This window comes from Cervus canadensis, chromosome 20, assembly GCF_019320065.1.
Source record: "Cervus canadensis isolate Bull #8, Minnesota chromosome 20, ASM1932006v1, whole genome shotgun sequence".
Classification (NCBI taxonomy): Eukaryota; Metazoa; Chordata; class Mammalia; order Artiodactyla; family Cervidae; genus Cervus; species Cervus canadensis.
The window spans coordinates 20287990-20306479 of NC_057405.1; the positions used below are offsets into that span (position 1 = coordinate 20287990).

The 18490-nt window shown below is 36.9% G+C and overlaps 1 protein-coding gene across 2 annotated transcripts in view; it reads left to right on the forward strand.

Annotated features, from left to right (window-relative positions):
• The window catches only part of ADGRB3 (adhesion G protein-coupled receptor B3), an 851399-nt gene that overhangs the window by 4151 nt on the left and 828758 nt on the right, over positions 1-18490 (forward strand). The window lies entirely within an intron of this gene.

Here is an 18490-nt window from a genome sequence, read left to right on the forward strand (position 1 = left end):
GCCGGACCCTCGCCACGTCCCTGGGTCACCTGTGGATTGATCTGTGGTCCTCACTGGTCTCTCAAGCTAGTCTTACGTTTCAAGGTTTTAGACAGGTGGCAGGGTGGGGTGGTGCTCAGCGACCTGCCCTTCGATGCCAGTGGGATGTTCAGGGGAAAATAGGTGCAAAAATGTGAGTGGGTTTGAGAGGGAGGCGGGTGGGGAGGTGATGCTTTATTGCTTTTTTAGGCTTCAGCCCCTGGGGGAATGGGAGACACACACACACACACACAAACCTGGGAGTGGATCTGTAGACTTCTCCCTGCGGCTTCAGCCCACTGTCTCATCTGTGACCTCTTTCCGGGTTGGAACTTGGGGCGTAGCTGCTGAAAGGTGACAGAGATTCAATGGCGTGTCTGTGTGGACCAAATTGCTTCCCCACGTGGGATGGCAAGGGTGCCCCTCCCCCAGAGACCCATCATCGTGTCAGAGATGCTTTGCACGAGGAGTCCCATGCAAGCTCTGTGGTCAACGGAAGCCCGCTGGAGGTGAGGACTGTGAGGTTACAAATGAACACAGGCAGGTCCTGCAAGACCTGGTACCCTGTTAGCATGACTTTGGGTTCTGTCTTCTTGGTCCCCTCTTGAGCTTGTCAGAGCCGAGCTAGATGGAAAGCTGTGCAGCGGAAATGCAGAAGAAAAGGGGAAAGTACAGGAGTGATTTATAGCTTCACCCAGACTCGTGGGGAAGCTGCCCCAGGATCTGAGACTGTGGATTATGTTTAATAAGGCTGGAAAGCTGGCACATTTTGATAAAACGGCCTTCCCTTTTGGAAGGTTAGGGGATGCATTCTGTTCATTTGAGGCCACGGCTGGTATCTAGCCTCTCTTGCTCCCCAACCCTGCACCCAGAGTGCATGTTGAATTTTTATGCAGGAAATGTTTTCTGATTGCCACAAAGATCCCTGTCTGTGGAAAGGGACAGCCAAGCTCCAGTCCCTCCTTGCTCTCCTCCCCCAACAGAAGTTGTCTTTGTGGCCAACATAAAATTGACACGTTGTTGGAGAATTTTAAGAGTAGCCAAGGTTTTGTAAGGGGGTGGGGGGCGGTGGGGAGAGAGAGAAAACCGGTTAACCAGCAAAAAGCCTTGAATTTTCTGCTGAAAGCCTTTTGGGGGATGGGAATTATGGAAGAACCATGGCACTCGAGGCAAAGAAACCTTAGAAAATAAATTCAGACTAATGGCGCTGGGAGAGGGGTGAAAAACCTTTAAGATTTCTTCGGGTCAGTGTTTCCCTAACAGCTGTGAAAGAAGAAAGCAAAGTGGTTTTAAATTACAGGAGTTCTTTTCTCTAGTAAAAATCCCAGAGAAGCACTTGCAACTGCAGGGATGGTATTTAACACCATTTAAAACCGATTAGTGTCCCTTAGAATAAGAAGCTATAGTACATGAGGAAAGTGTGATGTTATAAGCTGGCTAATAAGACAATTAACACCAGAATCTAGGTTTTGCTTGTCTGTTTTATTGCTGTTCTAATAAAATGGAAAAAATTTGTATCTTCAGTGGTTAAAATTTTAACATCAAATTGACTGCTGATGACAGTGGAAAAAGAATCTTGGTATATATACAATCCATTTTTTGTGAATGGTAGCAAGTGACAAAAACAAAGTTGTGTGTTCACTGAGTATGATTTTTAGAGATTTTGCTAGTCATCATCATGCGGTGTGGGTCAGGAAAGGGCCGAGATTTATAGAAGTTGGACTAGATGACCATTCGTTTCGGTAAATGACTAAGAGTGATTTTAGACATTAGATGTTTGAATCCTGGGGGAGACTGTATGCTTCTTTTGGCTAATTAGCTGGTGAAATGAGAAAGAAATACCTCCATAGACAAATCAGGGATTGTTTTAAAATTGTTAACATGTTAATAGAGCTGAAGAGGAAAAGTTTATATAATAGGGGAAGAGTATGTGCTGTATCAGTAAAATTGCACAGCCTATATCCTCTGTCTTCTAAATTTGTGCTCTTGAATTGCTTAGGTGTTCTGAGTCAGAAAGGTAAGGATAAGTTATTCCTGATGACATAATTGTGGCTGATGCCTTTGTAAGTAATTCTTATAAAATATGTATATAGTACTCCTTACTTCATTCAAAGAAGGCCTTTTAGGCCATGTTACATTGTAGGAAAGGAATGTGAAAATCTGCAGATGCTTAATTTAGTCAAATTATGCAAAGTACATTAAATCTTAGTCAATACAAATGATACGTAAAATCTTATGACAGAATTATTTAATACTATTTCAAATAAACTACCACATATTGATATTCACAGGGCTTGAGGGCTATATGTAATAATTACATACAGTGGTGGTACTCATATCTAATTTAATTCCAAAATGTCATTTTATTTGGTAACATGTAATCTCAACTTCTAAAATGGGATTTTAGAAGTCCCACTTGTATATTACTTTATGATTTCTATTTTCTGTGAAAAGTAAACTACCCTGTAAATCACCAGGGGAATATTTACAAGTTCATCCTCTATAGTTTTTGCCTCCCATTGTATTTGCTATTATCAGTACTGACTCAGAAGCCTTGAGTAGAAGTATTTTCCAGTGTATTACATCACAGAGGTGGCACAAATTTGACAGGATGGTCTTTACGCTCAGTGGATACAGTTTCAGAATTTTTTATGTAATGCTGATAGTGATGGTAAAAGGTATGCTGAATACTGAATATTTTGTATCTGTCCATTGGAGTTATCATATTTAGTTAGTATTTGAAAAAACTATGGGCTCCCAGCAATGGAATATCAGTTTTGAGATAGGACTTCTACTAAGATGTTTGTTAACAAACATTCATGTACTTAAAAATTTCATAGCCAGAAAACAATAAGAAGACTATTACTGTTTGAAATGACAACACTGACAATTACAGGTGTTATCTTGAATATATTATAAAAGTAAATTGTTAAATGATGCTTCATTAAAATGTGAAATTTTAGTATATTTAAATATTTTCTTATTTAAGATCATATTTCACATATTTGAGGGTGCCATGTGATTATAGAAACTTAGTTGTCATTTCCTAATTTTTATGTTAAATTTTGAAAGTCTAGTAAATCAGCAAAATGGACTGTCTTGAAAATAATGGTGTCTTATTTCAGGCAGTTATTAAAGAACTGTTTATGTACAGTATATATACCTATTTTTAAAAGAAAATTAACATTGTTTACCTGGTTTTCAAATGTGAGTATGGGACGAGATTGGTATTTATTCATGAGGTCTTTAATATGTTTTATAGCTTTCTTTTACCACAGATGATCCTGGACTATGTAGCTAAAGTATAAAAGATGATATATGATCTTATTTCTTACTACTTCACTTAAATAATTAAAACAGTTAAGAGAGAGAAATTGCATACCAGGGTGTCTAAATCATGAAATAAGCCTTAATGGAAGCTTTGTTTCCCACTTAACATCAATGGCGCTACTTATGTGCAGGGAGGTTGGGATCCCTGTATAGATTCCAGGAAATCTGAACACACACACTTCCTTGTCTTTTCATTCTGCCCCTGCTAGTCCTTGATAATCAACCACCCAAAGGAAGTCTCACCATGTGCCTGTATGAAGTCTAGCCTGTGTGTGTGTGTGTGTGTGTGTGTGTGTGTGAGAACTTGTAGGCACAGATCCAGAGCAATCTGTGTGTCTCTTCATTTTCAAGTGTTTTCATTTCTTTCTACTTTTGGTGCCCTTATCCCTCTTTTAGTCACCTTCCCCTTGCTTCTTTAGCCTCCTGGCTCTTACTTCCTTTGTGAATGCTGTGATCCCACTCTGTATCAGAATGTACAAAGATCTCCTGAGTCAGTGGTATCTTGTCTGCTCTTCCCCTTGGCTGGACCCATAGCCCTTTGCACACACTCTACTTCTCTTCTAGCATCTATCATATGGCATTGAAATTTCCATTTATTTTTCTGTCTTCCTCTGCTAGTCTTGTGAGTTCTTCAAGTGTACAGACTTGGTCTTCCAGTTGTCTAGCACAGTCTAAACAGAGCTTCAATAAAGATTGATTGACATGAATGTTAAATGAGCGAAACATAATAAAAAATTTAAATAAGGAATATACCAATAGATTGAGGTTAATACAATTTATAACAGTTCCAGTACCATTGAGGTGTTATTTAGCCAGCTCCTTGTCTCAAAGTATTGTTTAATAACATTTTTAAAAGCTCAAGAAGAATGGAATCATTGAGAAGCAGTGTTAGTTCCATGTGCATTTATTACAATAGATTAGTGATAAATATAGCTTTCTATATACAGCTGTCTACAAAAACAGTAGTAAGAAAATTTGCCAATTTTTACCTGTTTTTTAATTTTCTTCATTTCTATCTATGTTTTTTTCTTCTGGCTCTAGCAGTTCTTCTCCAGAAATGACATTTTCCAAATCTTTTTTTCCACACTTTGAAAAGAAACATATGCAAAGTCTTTCTAAGAAAGAGGAAGAATATTTGCATGTCATTTAGAGCTTCTGTTACTTATTCCTGATTATGACCTATACATATAGTAATAGTAGAATACTACTAAAATTTTAGGCCTGGCCAAGTAACAGGCCCTAATTTTTACTTTTGCCATTTTAGAATTTTGTCAAGCAGTTTAGGGAGTGGCTCAGATATATAGTATTAATGAAAACTCCATTATGTGGCAACTTTTTGGGGAGGCTGTAAATTAAAATATTAACAGAAAAATGTTTGTGTACACATGTATGTCATGCAGATTTTAGTGTTAGTTGAAGATAAATGTGCTACACATCAGTTTTCTTCAAAACTGAGATGGGAATTTCATTTACTTAGATTCCAACTTCATGTATTCCTATACTTCATTTCCTAATAGAAGTGATTTTATTGTTAAACTAAATACTTTAATGAATACAGGGTTCCTTAGAGTCAGTTTGATCTGTATTACCTACAGTTAGAGATCAAGTCATCTGGCCCCTGGATCTGAAATCATAGTTTCTTAAAAAATCTACATTTCTTACTTTTTTGAAATACCATGAGCTGGGTTTGAATCCACACCTTCACCTGAGAAGCCTGTTCTGTGTCTCTGCTTCCCTTCTTGGGTTGTTAGAAATGCTTATTCCTCAGGGTACAAGGAACAGGATATGACATTATGTAGTTGGAAAAATTATCCCCCAAAACTAATGAAATTAATGGCTTGGAATACTTTAGTTCCTGTCAGCCCTGTGGAAATTTCTTACCAATTCAGTTAACTAATACAGATCAGAGAGGTATTCAATTTTTCTAAGTATGTCACTTCACTGAAATGAAAGGTGTATTTTAGTATGAGACGCACTTGGGTCCTGAGAGTGATTCAGCCACCTCGTAGCATCCTTGACAAGGGATGGTCCTTCCCTGAGCTTGACGGTACTGTGGCAAAGTGCTGAGTTAGATGAGATTGCATATGGAAAACACTTGGTCTAATCCTCAAGTTTCCTTAGGCCCTCAGTTCAGTTTATGAAACCTCTTGTTTATTCTTATCTTTTGGCTATAAATGATAGAAGATTGATAATAACTAGTGAAGTAGATTGCCATGTAATTATTTGAACTTGTTTAGGAATTTGGGACATTTAACAAAGGGTCGTTAGTAAGCATCTTGACTGTGTGTCTATTTTGTATTATATAAGGAAAAGGTCACATCTGGATACCTTTGTGTTGATGGAGGCATGACTAATACATCAAATAGATCAAGCCAATGAATGTGAGTCATCCCAGGGCTGGGAAGCTGTCCTCTGGATATCATTGCTGATCCTTTTTAAAGTCTGTAAAATCTAAATGTAAATTAAGGGGTTTCCAAATGTTTTACTCTTTGCTGCATTATGCAAAGTTAAATTCATGTTTTGAATTCTGTTTTGAAAAGGAATTATCCTGAAACAATTAAATCTATATTAAATCATTTGGAAAGAAGTAGAACATTTTTGGAATTTTTTTCACTGAATTGTGTTTAGTTGTTATAGACTAATGAGCCCTCAGAGTCCTCCAAAGGCTTACATATTCAGTTATTGAAAACACATTTAAAAATTTGTTCGAACTCATTTGAAGATTCTGATGTTTTCTTAAAGTAGAATTACAGAATGCCATCTATTAGACTGCATAAAATGCCAAGTGTTCTGTGTTCTGTTAAATGCTAAATGCTCTATTTTCAGTTATCTTTTAGCTGTCATTCAGGAATTTTGCTCACATGCAGAGAATGACCTAGCTAATACTTACCTATTAAAGGTTAATATATTTCTTCTTATTATTAATAAGATATTCTTAATAAAGTAATATGTTTCTAGTTTGCAAGAAAGTGCCATAAGTAACAAATACATAGTAAATACATTAGTGTGGAGCTATTTCTCTCAAAAATAATTCCCTGAATAGGAATCTTTTCTGAAATTGGACATGTTTGCTGATATGCATTTTCCCCTTATGACACAACCCATATGCTTAGAGCATGTTATAAAATATGAAGGCAAAATGGTTACTGTTGAGTTTCTCCCATATTGAGTGAAATAATTTATCCTCTAACCTAATCTTGGATATTATATTCTCAAATTACTGCTAGATAACAAGATTCTTTAAAGACTGAGAGTTGTTTGGGAAAACAGGGCAAATATGTGCATGGAAAAGACATTGGAACACTGATGGAACCAGATTACGGTGTTGAGGATGCAGTTTACATGCACGTAGATATAATCAAAAGCATTAAAACAATTGTGGACTCAACCAGAGTCTACCTTGGTAAATTACTTTTTTAGCAATGAATATGTTAAAATAATGTAAATGGCACACAGAAATATTTGCTTTCCTGGGTCAGTGGTATAGAGTATCTATTTCATGACATTTCTACTGGTGTTCTTCCATTTAAAAATAATTTTTAAAGTTTTGATTAAAATTTATTAAAAATTAATATCTACTGTGCATATATAAATAAAGATAATTTGTTCTCTAATAACTATTTTTAAAGAGAAAACTTCATCTACGTATCACTTTTAAGAAAATAAAGATATGGAGTGTTTTGTTAAACATCTTATAAATTAAAAGAATGTAAGGAAACCTGACATTGAGAAAGTGCTTTCCAGTTCACAGAGGTCTGTGGCACAAATTGTTCTCCTTGAGTAGTAACTGTGTGAGGCACCTATTATTCGCTCCATCAGCATGGGCCGATTATATCTTAAAGACCATGGCTTTCCTTTCTCATCATTTTACTACAGACTGGTCCAAATGAAAAACTACAGCATTTTAGAGCTATGAGTTTCTCCCTGTTTCTGGAACACCTGAATCTAAATCACAAATTCTCAGATTCATAAGGGCCTCTCGGCATCATCTCGTCCAAATCTTCCCTGACTGAAGGAATTCCAATCTGCAGATGTATCATGGGAACATTATTTCAACTGAACATAAGTGTTATTGGAGTTTATATTTAATTCCATTTCTATAATGTAAAAGAGACACAGTCATTTAGGTTGGTTGGATAGATCTAATCATTAAAAAAAAAAAATTACCTGGTATCCAGCCAGAACAATAATCGAAGTATATTGCTTTACTAATGAATATAGACTGGTCTTTACAAATCAGAACTTTCATTCATTAGTTTTTTTTTTTTTTGTCCTATTTGGTATATATTTAAACAAATGTAATGTAAGTTTCAAAAAAAAAAAATCTATTGATTTTCAGTCTAAACATATTAAGTTTAAAGAGCAGTGTGTTTCAAGTGCAGAGCCTGTCTAGATTTAGAAAGATGATTTACCAAGGTCTGTCTTGGATTTTCGTTTTATTATCATTCTCTAGGGCAATCTGTGTTTTAAAGAAATAACATGTTCTATTTTTTAGTTATCCCGTTGCACATTGAGAAATGCTGTTACAGTGGGAAACAGATCAGAACCCACTCCTGTTTTGAAGGTCACAGCTCCTGTGGATGGGCTTCCATGGATTCTCTGGAAACCCCTCTCTTCTCTCACTCCTGAGGCCCACGCCCTGATGGTCACCCTAGGACTGTACCCTGTCTCCCTGGTTTCTCCAAGCTTTATCCATGCCTTACTCTCTTCTCAAATTACTTTACTCGAAGACATCGTCTGTTTCTTACTGGGACATTTACTGGTACAGGAGTATGTGATTTTGTTAACTAATTACATTGAGATTGGTTTGAAATTGTTCCTTTTAATGTACTAACAGTCTTATGTAATAATTAGCCATTTGCAGAGTTTCAGTTGGCTAGCCCTACTAATTGAAAGGATTGAGCTAGGCTTCCCTGGTGGCTCAGATAGGAAAGAATCCACCTGCAATGCAGGAGACCCAGGTTTGTCCCTGGTTCGAGAGGATCCCCTGGAGAGGGAAATGGAAACCCCCTCCAGTATTCTTGCCTGGAGAATTCCATGGACAGAGGAGTCTGAAGGGCTACAATCCATGGGGTCGCAAAGAGTCGGACATGACTGAGCAACTTTCACTTCACTTGAAAGAGTTGAGCTAATCAAAGTGAAAACCAATTGGCCATTTTTTAAGAAGCTCAGTTGACATGGTTTATTTTACACTTGATCTTAACTCAGGATCAGTATATGTTCATCTTCCTAACTCCATTGAGTTTAGAAACTCCTCCAATAGTCTTTGTATACGTACACGCTGACTTGTTGACTACTTAGCTTGTTTCCAAATCACATAACATGTACATTTGTATACAATTTTTCAGTGATGATGTGACCACAAAACATTTGAACTGGCCTGGATATTCAAGGAAAGTTTTGTGAGTTGGTAATTTCAAGGCTCACATATAAAATGTAAAAAATGCTGGCAGATTAATATTTAGTTTTCATTTTACTACATCATCATAACAGTGGAAATATAAAATGAAAACAGAATCTCAGTTGCTAATGTAAGTATCCTTTTGCCTGTTGATTTCATTATACATCTCAAGTGTGTGTGCTCAGTTGTGTCCAACTCTTGGCGATTCCATGGACTGTAGCCCGCCAGGCTCCTCTGTCCATGGAATTTTCCAGGCAGGGATACTGGAGTGGGTTGCCATTTCCTACTCCAAGTAAAGACCAAAAAAAAACAAAACAAGACTAACACAGAGCTTTATTTTTTTCTTTCATTTCATTGCAAAAAGAAACCAAGGCAGCTAAGTTTATCCTTATAATTTTATTAAGAAAATTGCAGTTTTTAACTCTTTTTCTGTGTTTAGGTTGCCTTTCACATCACAGAATAGGCCTGAAAAGGAGAAAGGAAAATAACTTCCAAAGAAACAAATGGGCTAACCTTTATTTTTTTCTGACCTTCTGTTGATATACAGCTTTATGATTTTTCTGAATAGGTGATACATAACAAATATTTATTATACAGTGAATGCTTTTGGAAATATTTTTCTAATGCTGGCTCCTCATACTAATTGTAATGTGGAAAAGAGGGCACCTTGAGAAGATAGAAATCTGTTTACTTTATATAATCTTTCCACATAAATCTGGCGAATTTTCAATGACCTGCTTCTGCATTGTGGGCTGAGAAATTTCAGTTTATTTTGGCTTCCCAGAGAGGTCATCTTCCTCTACAGAAATGTCAGCCTGTGGTCGGCTCTCTTTGGCTGGCCTTGGTTTTTGTAACTTAGAGGGCAAACTATGTATATTTTTAAGTGGTGCCTGAGATATTAACCAAATGCAGCCTTTTCAATCGGCTTTACTTCCAACTACAATGAAGTAAATGGCCATGAAGCACGGTTGTTGGTTCCATTTGTACCACTGAGAGCATTTTAATTGCCTTCCTTAGCTTGTAATATATTAACAGTCTGTTCTCTTAAAAATGTATGGTTTTCTTCTGTCTAGTGGTTTTCCTGGAATTTTCTTATGACCATAGTTTGGTGTCCAGTTGGTGATAAAGGGCATAAGTGAATTCTAGGCAGTAATAAATATTACATGTACTTGCCACTGGTCTCTGCATCCTGAGGGGGAGAGAAACCACAGCAATATGGCTGACTAGAAGTTAATCCATTAAGTAGCAAGAACTGATTAATGCAAAAGAAGTAAGTATGTATAGGATATGAATTAATACAGCTTTCTTTCCCCTTAGCAATGGAAATTTTTTTTCTAAATAAAAAGTCAATATATAAAAAAGTTTATTAAAAATAGAACTTCTTTGGTGAAGTGAGCAGGAAGCCCAGGGCTTGCCTAATGCACCTCCAGAGGTGAGACACCTCCATTCTGCTTTTTGTCCCACTTGTGGAGTAAGAGATCTCTCATGACCCATGCCTACTGCCTGTCCTGTGAACACTTCCCTTGGGATCTCTCTGGTCAGTTTGTCCTGGGGCTGCATGTCGCGTTTTGGGACCGGTACCTGAATTCTCCATCTTTCTGTCTCATTATCTGGATTGCGAGCCTCTTCCACCTGAGGTTTCCAAACATGCAAATTCACTTATTGCTATCATACCTCTTGCTCATAGACTAAAGTTTACCCAGATAAATATGAATATTGTATTGAAATCCTTTTGGATCTTTAATTGATGAATAATTAGAAGCCCTAATGTTAAGTCTTTATAAATGTACTGTTTTTGGGTGTTACCCATTCTGATTCTCTTCCTGATTGTTTAGTTACTCCCCAAACCATTCAGCTGCAGACTATCAAACTTCTTGGAATAAACTAAAGTTATTAGGGCATAAAATTTTTTTGAGCTCCTTTGTTCACATATCATGGATATCTGCAACAGAAGCAGGTTATTAAAACAACCACCAAAAACCATGTTAGCATCCGTTCCATAGACATGAGTGGACACTGAGGTGTTATTATGCTCTTCCAGTAGTGTCAGCTGGAGAAGGCAATGGAAACCCACTCCAGTACTCTCGTCTGGGAAATCCCATGGACGGAGGAGCCTGGTGGGCTGCAGTCCATGAGTCGCAAAGAGTCGGACACGACTGAGTGACTTCACTTTCACTTTTCACTTTCGTGCACTGGAGAAGGAAATGGCAAACCACTCCAGTATTCTTGCCTGGAGAATCCCAGGGACGGAGGAGCCTGGTGGGCTACCGTCTGTGGAGTCACAGAGAGTCGGACATGACTGATGCGACTTAGCAGCAGCAGCAGGAGGGTCAGCCTTCCCCCTCTGTGGGCATGGGTGGGGATTGTTTTCTGGACCAGCTGTGCCTGTGGGGTCATGTGACCGGCTCTGGCCAATGAATGGTGAGCAGAAGTGTTACTCCTTCCTTCTGAGTTCGGTCATTTCATTGCTGGAGTAAGATCACCAGAGTAGTCTCTTTGCCTCTGGCAGGGGGACCTGTGCCAGAGAGAAGGGCCTCCGTGGCAGCCTGTGTACTTAAATGTGTGAGCTGAGACGAGCCCCTTGCTGTGGCCTGCTGATCTGTGATGGTCCTGAAGCTGAGCCAGGAAGTTCTTTTTCTGTTTCGAGACACTTTGTATTTGGATTTGTCTTTGTTACTGCAGCCTAACCTAGCATATAACATATAACATATATATATATAAAACATATAACATATAGCATATAACCTAGCTGATAACAGATGTCCAGTTGGGGAGGGTTGGGGCACAGGGGCATTAACTGATAGTTTTAAGAGGTGACAAGGCCCTCTGGTGACCTGTTGTGTAATTCAGCTGTGAAGATGTGGTGGCCAGAGAGGTCTGTGACATTTTGTGGGGAGGATCTCGCCTACCGGAATATTCTACAGTGTATTCTGGGATAGCTGAATTTCAATTTATTGTTAACAACACTCTGGACCTCATTTTAGGTATTAGTTATCAATATTTAATTGTTCTAGCCTAATTAAAATTAATAGTAAATTAACTACAGTCATCGCATGTTTGGACTTCCCTGGTGGCTCAGATGGTAAAGTGTCTGCATACAATGTGGGAGACCCTGGTTCAGTCCCTGGGTCAGGAAGATCCCCTGGAGAAGGAAATGGCAACCCACTCCAGTACTCTTGCCTGGAAAATCCCATGGACGGAGGAGCCTGGTAGGCTACAGTCCATGGGGTCACAAAGAGTCGGACACGACTGAGCGACTTCACTCACTATTGTATGTTTAGATAACAAGAGACCGTTCTTTTGACATACACTTAAAAGCTATTGGATTTTTATATATTTTCAAACTCACCCAGACTAGAGAGCGTTTGTGGTCTTTTGCTGAGTCATGATTGTCAAAGAACAGGACGAAACATTCCTTGTGGTCTGGTGGTTCATACTGACAGGTGAAAACCTGGCCCATTACTGGCCCTTCACCCTCCCTTCTTTATCTTCATTCTCCCTTCCCTCCTTTCCCCTCTTTCCCCCTTCCTCTCTTTCTGCTTGGGTACTTCTTTTCCCTCCACTTACATAGGCCATGATGTATATGTGTTCACCCAGATTCTGTATTGCAACAATTTGCACAGAATCTGTTATCAGTATACATGTAGGTGTTTGTGGTAAACAAATATTTCTATGGTCGTTCAAGGGGAGCTTATAAACACTTAGTAAGCACTGCCTCATTAATCTTAACAGTTTTCTGGTGAGGTTAATTATGTAGCAGTAATTAACCTCCCCTGTGAGTAGGTGGGCTTTGGCCACATTGAGAGGCGTTCTTCCCTTACAGGAGAGGTGGGAGGGAGCAGTGGGCTGCTCTGAGCTTTAAACATGCCTCTGAATGCTACTTCCCAGGAGGGAATACGGGGGGTACTCGGGAAAATCTTACTATACTGGCCAGAGCCTTGCATTATTTCCCTGAGTCTCCTGTCCTCAAGTTCTCATTATAATATGCTTGTTACTTATAAGAGACACATTCCAGGACTCTGATGGGGGTATACAGAACACTTAGCAGCTGAGAAATTAAAAAAAAAAAGAACACAAGTATATTCTCTTTTTTTTTTTTTTTTTTTTATTTTGTGTTCTGAAGAAAATTTAAGTATGCAGTGAATTATCAATTTTTTCCCTTCCCGTGTGTTTTATATCTGATCTGTGGGACACACGCATATACACAGTCACTTATGCATGAATCTGTGGCATTTAACACCCACAGGTATTATATGCAATGTGATTTTAAAAGATGAACATTTTTACAATAGCTTGAGGATATATTCCCTGCTAAACTGCGTTTACTAACTAAATATTTACTAGATATAAATCTAACTAGTGTCACTATTGAGAAGATCACAGGAATGGCAAAGAATAAAGATTCCTTTTGCAAGGTAAGCTTTAACATTTAAAGTGATATTTTGAAAATTCACTTGGAGCCTTTTTAATAAATACATTCAGATCAGTATTCTGTGGATCTTCGTAATTATCAGAAATTAATTTTTTTTTTTTTACTTAGGATTTAAGAGTAAAAATCATTTGCCAAGCAGGTTTCTTTTTTTTTTTTTTTTTGAATTTTTTAATTTTTATTAGTTGGAGGCTAATTACTTCACAACATTTCAGTGGGTTTTGTCATACATTGATATGAATCAGCCATAGATTTACACTTATTCCCCATCCCGATCCCCCCTCCCATCTCCCTCTCCACCCGATTCCTCTGGGTCTTCCCAGTGCACCAGGCCGGAGCACTTGTCTCATGCATCCCACCTGGGCTGGTGATCTGTTTCACCATAGATAGTATACATGCTGTTCTTTTGAAACGTCCCACCCTCACCTTCTCCCACAGAGTTCAAAAGTCTGTTCTGTATTTCTGTTATACAGAGTGAAGTAAGCCAGAAAGATAAAGAACATTACAGCATACTAACACATATATATGGAATTTAGAAAGATGGTAACGATAACCCTATATGCAAAACAGAAAAAGAGGCCAAGCAGGTTTCTAAAAGTTGAAAACAAATGTCAATTCATAAAAGTGTACACTTTTCCATTTCTGGGAAAGTCACATGTATCATGTCATAACAAATTAACACTTTCAAATTCTGTTTAATCATTGATTATTTTCTTCCTTTGGAACTTGTTCCATATTAGATCCCACACGAAAATTGCTTCAAGTCAACATTTCATAGTGATTTAAGAGTCAGACTTCCTGGGTTCAAATCTCATTTTCTCAACTTCTAATGGAGAATATTACATATTTCTCTAAACTTCAGTTTCTTTGTCAATGTGAGATTACTGAGAGATTGAGATAATTAACATAAAAAATTAACATGATTCCTGGACTGTTTAATAGAGGCTCAAAAATATGAACTTTCATTGATTGGATGGTTTTGGAACCCTTTAGAAAATATGCATAAGCTTTTTCTTTAGTGCAACAAATAAAACTTTGATTTGTAATGAAAAAGTAATTTATTTAATTGACCTCCAAGAAACTAAAATGCCTTCTGGGTCATTCAGTCTGGAAAAACGTACTGTATCTTTAATCCTTTCTTCCCTCTGAATCTTCAGGTTCCTGAGAAAAGTAGTCTGAGTTAAGCTGCCATATCTCTTCTCCTTTCTTCCTCATTTCAGAAGTGAATCACTCTGTTCCCCACATCATCATTTTCTTCTTAAAACAGACTAGCCAGTGATATTCACAGATTGTTTGACAAATGGTGATTGCCTCCAGATGATTTTCTCTCAAAGACCCGTGTCCACTCTAAATCAGAATCAAAAAGCATTGTGGACTGTATTTTGTCTGCCTAAGCAGCTCCATCTTCTGGGTATTTTCCCGAAAATATTTTTGTATCTTGGGTGAGTCCTTTCCTCATAACATTATCGTTTAAATGAATTCCCATTTTATTGGTTAAGTCAAGTTAGAATCTGTATTCTGATTTCTTTCCCACGATTGGCATGCGTGTTAAAAATGAAGAAAACTGTAATTACCTCCTGGCCTGCAATGAATCCCTTTTTTCTTCTGAGCAGAGTCAGATCTCCTAGAAAAATATCTTGCTTGCTGCCTGCTTCTTAACATTTATTCTAAGGCTTACTGTAAGAAAATATCGATAAAATATAAATCCATACTATATTTTTCAGAAGATCATACCTTTTTACTTTCGGTTTTCTGAAACTTTTACTTTTGCCTTTATAAACAAGAGAATTAGCAATGTGGCATTAGATACTAATATTTTTAACTCTCTAGAATCCTTTGTATTTAGAAGAGCACTTAGAAGACTGAATAACTGCCTTCTGGATGAGACTTTCCATAACTTGAGGCAAGTCAGTCTGAGCTCCAGTTTACTCAGTTACAAAAAATAAAATTAGATGACTGAAACTCATAGGATTCTGTGGCAAGTAAAACTGTGCCATATATGAAAGCCATTAAGAAAATGAACCGTGGCATCCAAATATGTTATTGTTATTTATGGTTTTAACTTGTAAATTTGATTAAATTCATTAGTTCATTGGCATATGTGCATGTGAAATAACGGTCCTGTCCTGCAATAATAAATATCATAGATGGTTGGATGGATTGTTGGACTTATTTGCAGACAAGACTGATTTGTCCTTGGGAAAACACTGTTCCCTTGGATCTTCTTTTTCTTTTCGATGTCAGTGGAAGCAGTGACAATTTGAGTTGCACATTCAAACCTTTTAGTTTGATTCCCAGCCCTGCCTTCCGCCAGCTTGGTGACCTTTGGCAATTTGCTTCATATTTGTAAATCACATTTTCTGTGTCTGTGAAAGAGAGATCATCTCTCTGCCATTTCTTTTAAAAAAAAAATGTATTCTGTACAGAGGGGGAAAAAAAAAAACACTGTTAAGATAAATGCATGAAAAATGCAGAAGTGGTCAGTTCTCTTAATGCTGGTTTTTAAGTAATGGCAAGCTTTAAGTTTTCATCTGCCCATTGTTAGTTAAAGTATGACTTCAATTGTGTTCAGGTCTAGCTTTCCTCTTCTGTAGATGAAAATCAGAAGTACAGTGAATCACTTCATAATAAGCTTTCCACTCCATGTTGGTCAAAGAAACAGTCTGAAAGTAAACACATCCTTTCTTCCCTTTTGTGTCTTGGAAAAGTCAAGTTAGCATTGGAGGAGAATGAGTAGATGAATGCTTGCCCAAAACCTTATCCCCAGTGCCAGAAATACTGTGGGAGAAATTGTTATTTTACAGAATACTTCTTTTCTCAAGGAGACAAAGGCTACGTGTAAATAAGCAAAGATTTCTATGCCATATCAAGTAATTAAAATTAAATGTATTAATCTTTGAGGAATACAAATAGGTAAATTTTGCATCAAGGTGGATTTTGAAACAGTAAAATATGGAAAGAAACATGCGGAGAGAGCTTCATAATTTCATGAAGTATTTTTATATCCACCCTGAAAAGACAACAGTTTGGAATCTGTTTTCTCTAGGTCACAGCTGGGAATATTTCCAAGGTCAAATGTGATCTGGTAGCCAGACATGCAGTTGTTCTGATGGGATTACGCATCAAATTTACTAGGTAAAATGCTGACTTAAAATAATTTATCAACTTGTAAAGAGTTTGGGCAGACCTAATACTTGGTAAACAGTTTTTAAAAACATTCAGTTTTGGTCTTTTGAACAAGTATAGCAAACTGAATCAGTAAAACTATATTCAGATTTTTTAAATGAACCTTAATACAAGTTTAACCTTAAGTATTTATTTTGACTTACAGCTTCCTACACCTGGCATTGTGCAACCTAACCGCTAAATGTTGTAAAGTTTTCAGTTAGCCTGACTTCAGTAGGGGGTGTATACTTTAGAATTCCATTAATAGAAAGGTACCGTGCATAATGGATATTTTGAAGAGAATCCAAATGGAACAAAACAGTCCACCAAGCTTATATAATTTTTAAATTTGTTTTTTTGTAAATTTTTAAAATCTGTGTTTGTTTGCTAATTATAGTATTAATGAATACTTAACTGTGTGTCCAGTATAATTTTGCATCTCAACTCTTTCAAGGTTTAAGACTCCTCTGAGATGTGTATTGTTATTTCTGCCTCCAGTTTCCAGATGAGGTGTCTGTCTGGGACACAGCAGGGCTGACTGAGTGACCTGCCAGGATCACACTGAGAAGGGGAAGAGCTGAAATAATCCCTCTTTTAATCCTTACAATACACCTTCACTCTGTGCAGATGAATAAAATCTAACATTTTGAATAATTGCAAAGGTGCTTAACTCTTACAATCCTTGAATTACAGGATGCTTTTAAAGAGTATAACATTTTATTTTAATTCCTCCAAAGCGCATTTCCTTCTGTTTGGGTAGCCTCTGATCTGCTCATGCTGCTAGCCCTCAGTCTTTCCCAAGCTATCGCCTGTGTCAGACTCCCTGCTAAAGGAGTTTTCTTCTCCAGCCGAGTCCATTATTCACAGAACCCTTCAATTTCAACTCTCAGGAAAACTCAAGTGATGAAAATAGGAGTATTGATTTTGACTTGCTCTGAGACATCCAATGCTTATGAAATCCTTTCTACTCATAAGTATACAACTTTGAATGTTTATATTTGCAATCATCGACTCAGTGAACATGAGGTTGAGCAAACATGGGAATAGTAAAGGCTTCCCCACAGGGAAACTTGGTGGGCTGCAGTCCATGGGGTCGCAAAGAGTCAGACACGATGAGGGACTGAACAACAATAAAAAATGTTCATTTAGATTTAAGTATAGTCTGTTTTAATAGTTTTCTATAAAATATGAATTTCTTAGGTTTCAAGTGTATGGTTGGTAAAAACTACAGCTTAATTACCTTGAACTTTACTTAGTACCATATTAACACAATGGGGTGCTTAATCTTTTCTGTAATTATGATCGTAGAAGATCAAAATAAAATTAGAATGACAATTATCTTTTCTTGTATAGTTAATGATTTTAAGTTGGGAAGATGTCATTTGTATTAGACAAAAATAGGTTATAGTTAGATTAAATGTCTCTAATACTAGAAAATACAGAATATTTATAAAAAGAAACAAAGGTAAAAAGTTCAATTCCTTGCTCAGAGAATATTTAATCTTTGTCTTTAAATTAATTTTGATATGTTCTTTTGAAATTCTTGATTTTTATATGCTTGGGCATTGAAAATGAATACTATCCTACTAGGAAAAAGAATAAACCCTGATCCAGTCTGACTAAAATCATTCTTTGTGGAATTTTCTTAGCTGTGATAATATTCAAATACTGAAAATCAAGCTGATGCTAACTTTTCCTTCTGAATGGTAGTGATCAACGTCTTGGGGATGTAAGAGTTTCTTGAGAGGAAGTAATCAAAATAAAATTATTTTTCTTCTTAAAAAGAACAGCTATTCCATTTATTCTAAAAAGAGGAATTCACAGAGTTTATGTAGGTAAATGTCAGTCACGAAACAAAAAGGAAAAGATAACTGAAAAACAATTCTCTGAAAAGTTCAGACACATCAGAAGATTTAAGGTTGATTTCCATTTTCTCTTCATTTACCTTTTACCATTTCTATTTCCTTGAGTTTCTTCCACATTTGTATGTGCTAGGAAAACACATTTCCCCATAACTCTTTATTCTGTGTTTCTTACTGAGTTTTATAATATTACAGTCTTATTACAACATTAATATATCTTATATCCTGTCAGCTCCAATACTAATTATTTTTATACTTCATTATTTTAAAAATATATTTAAATTA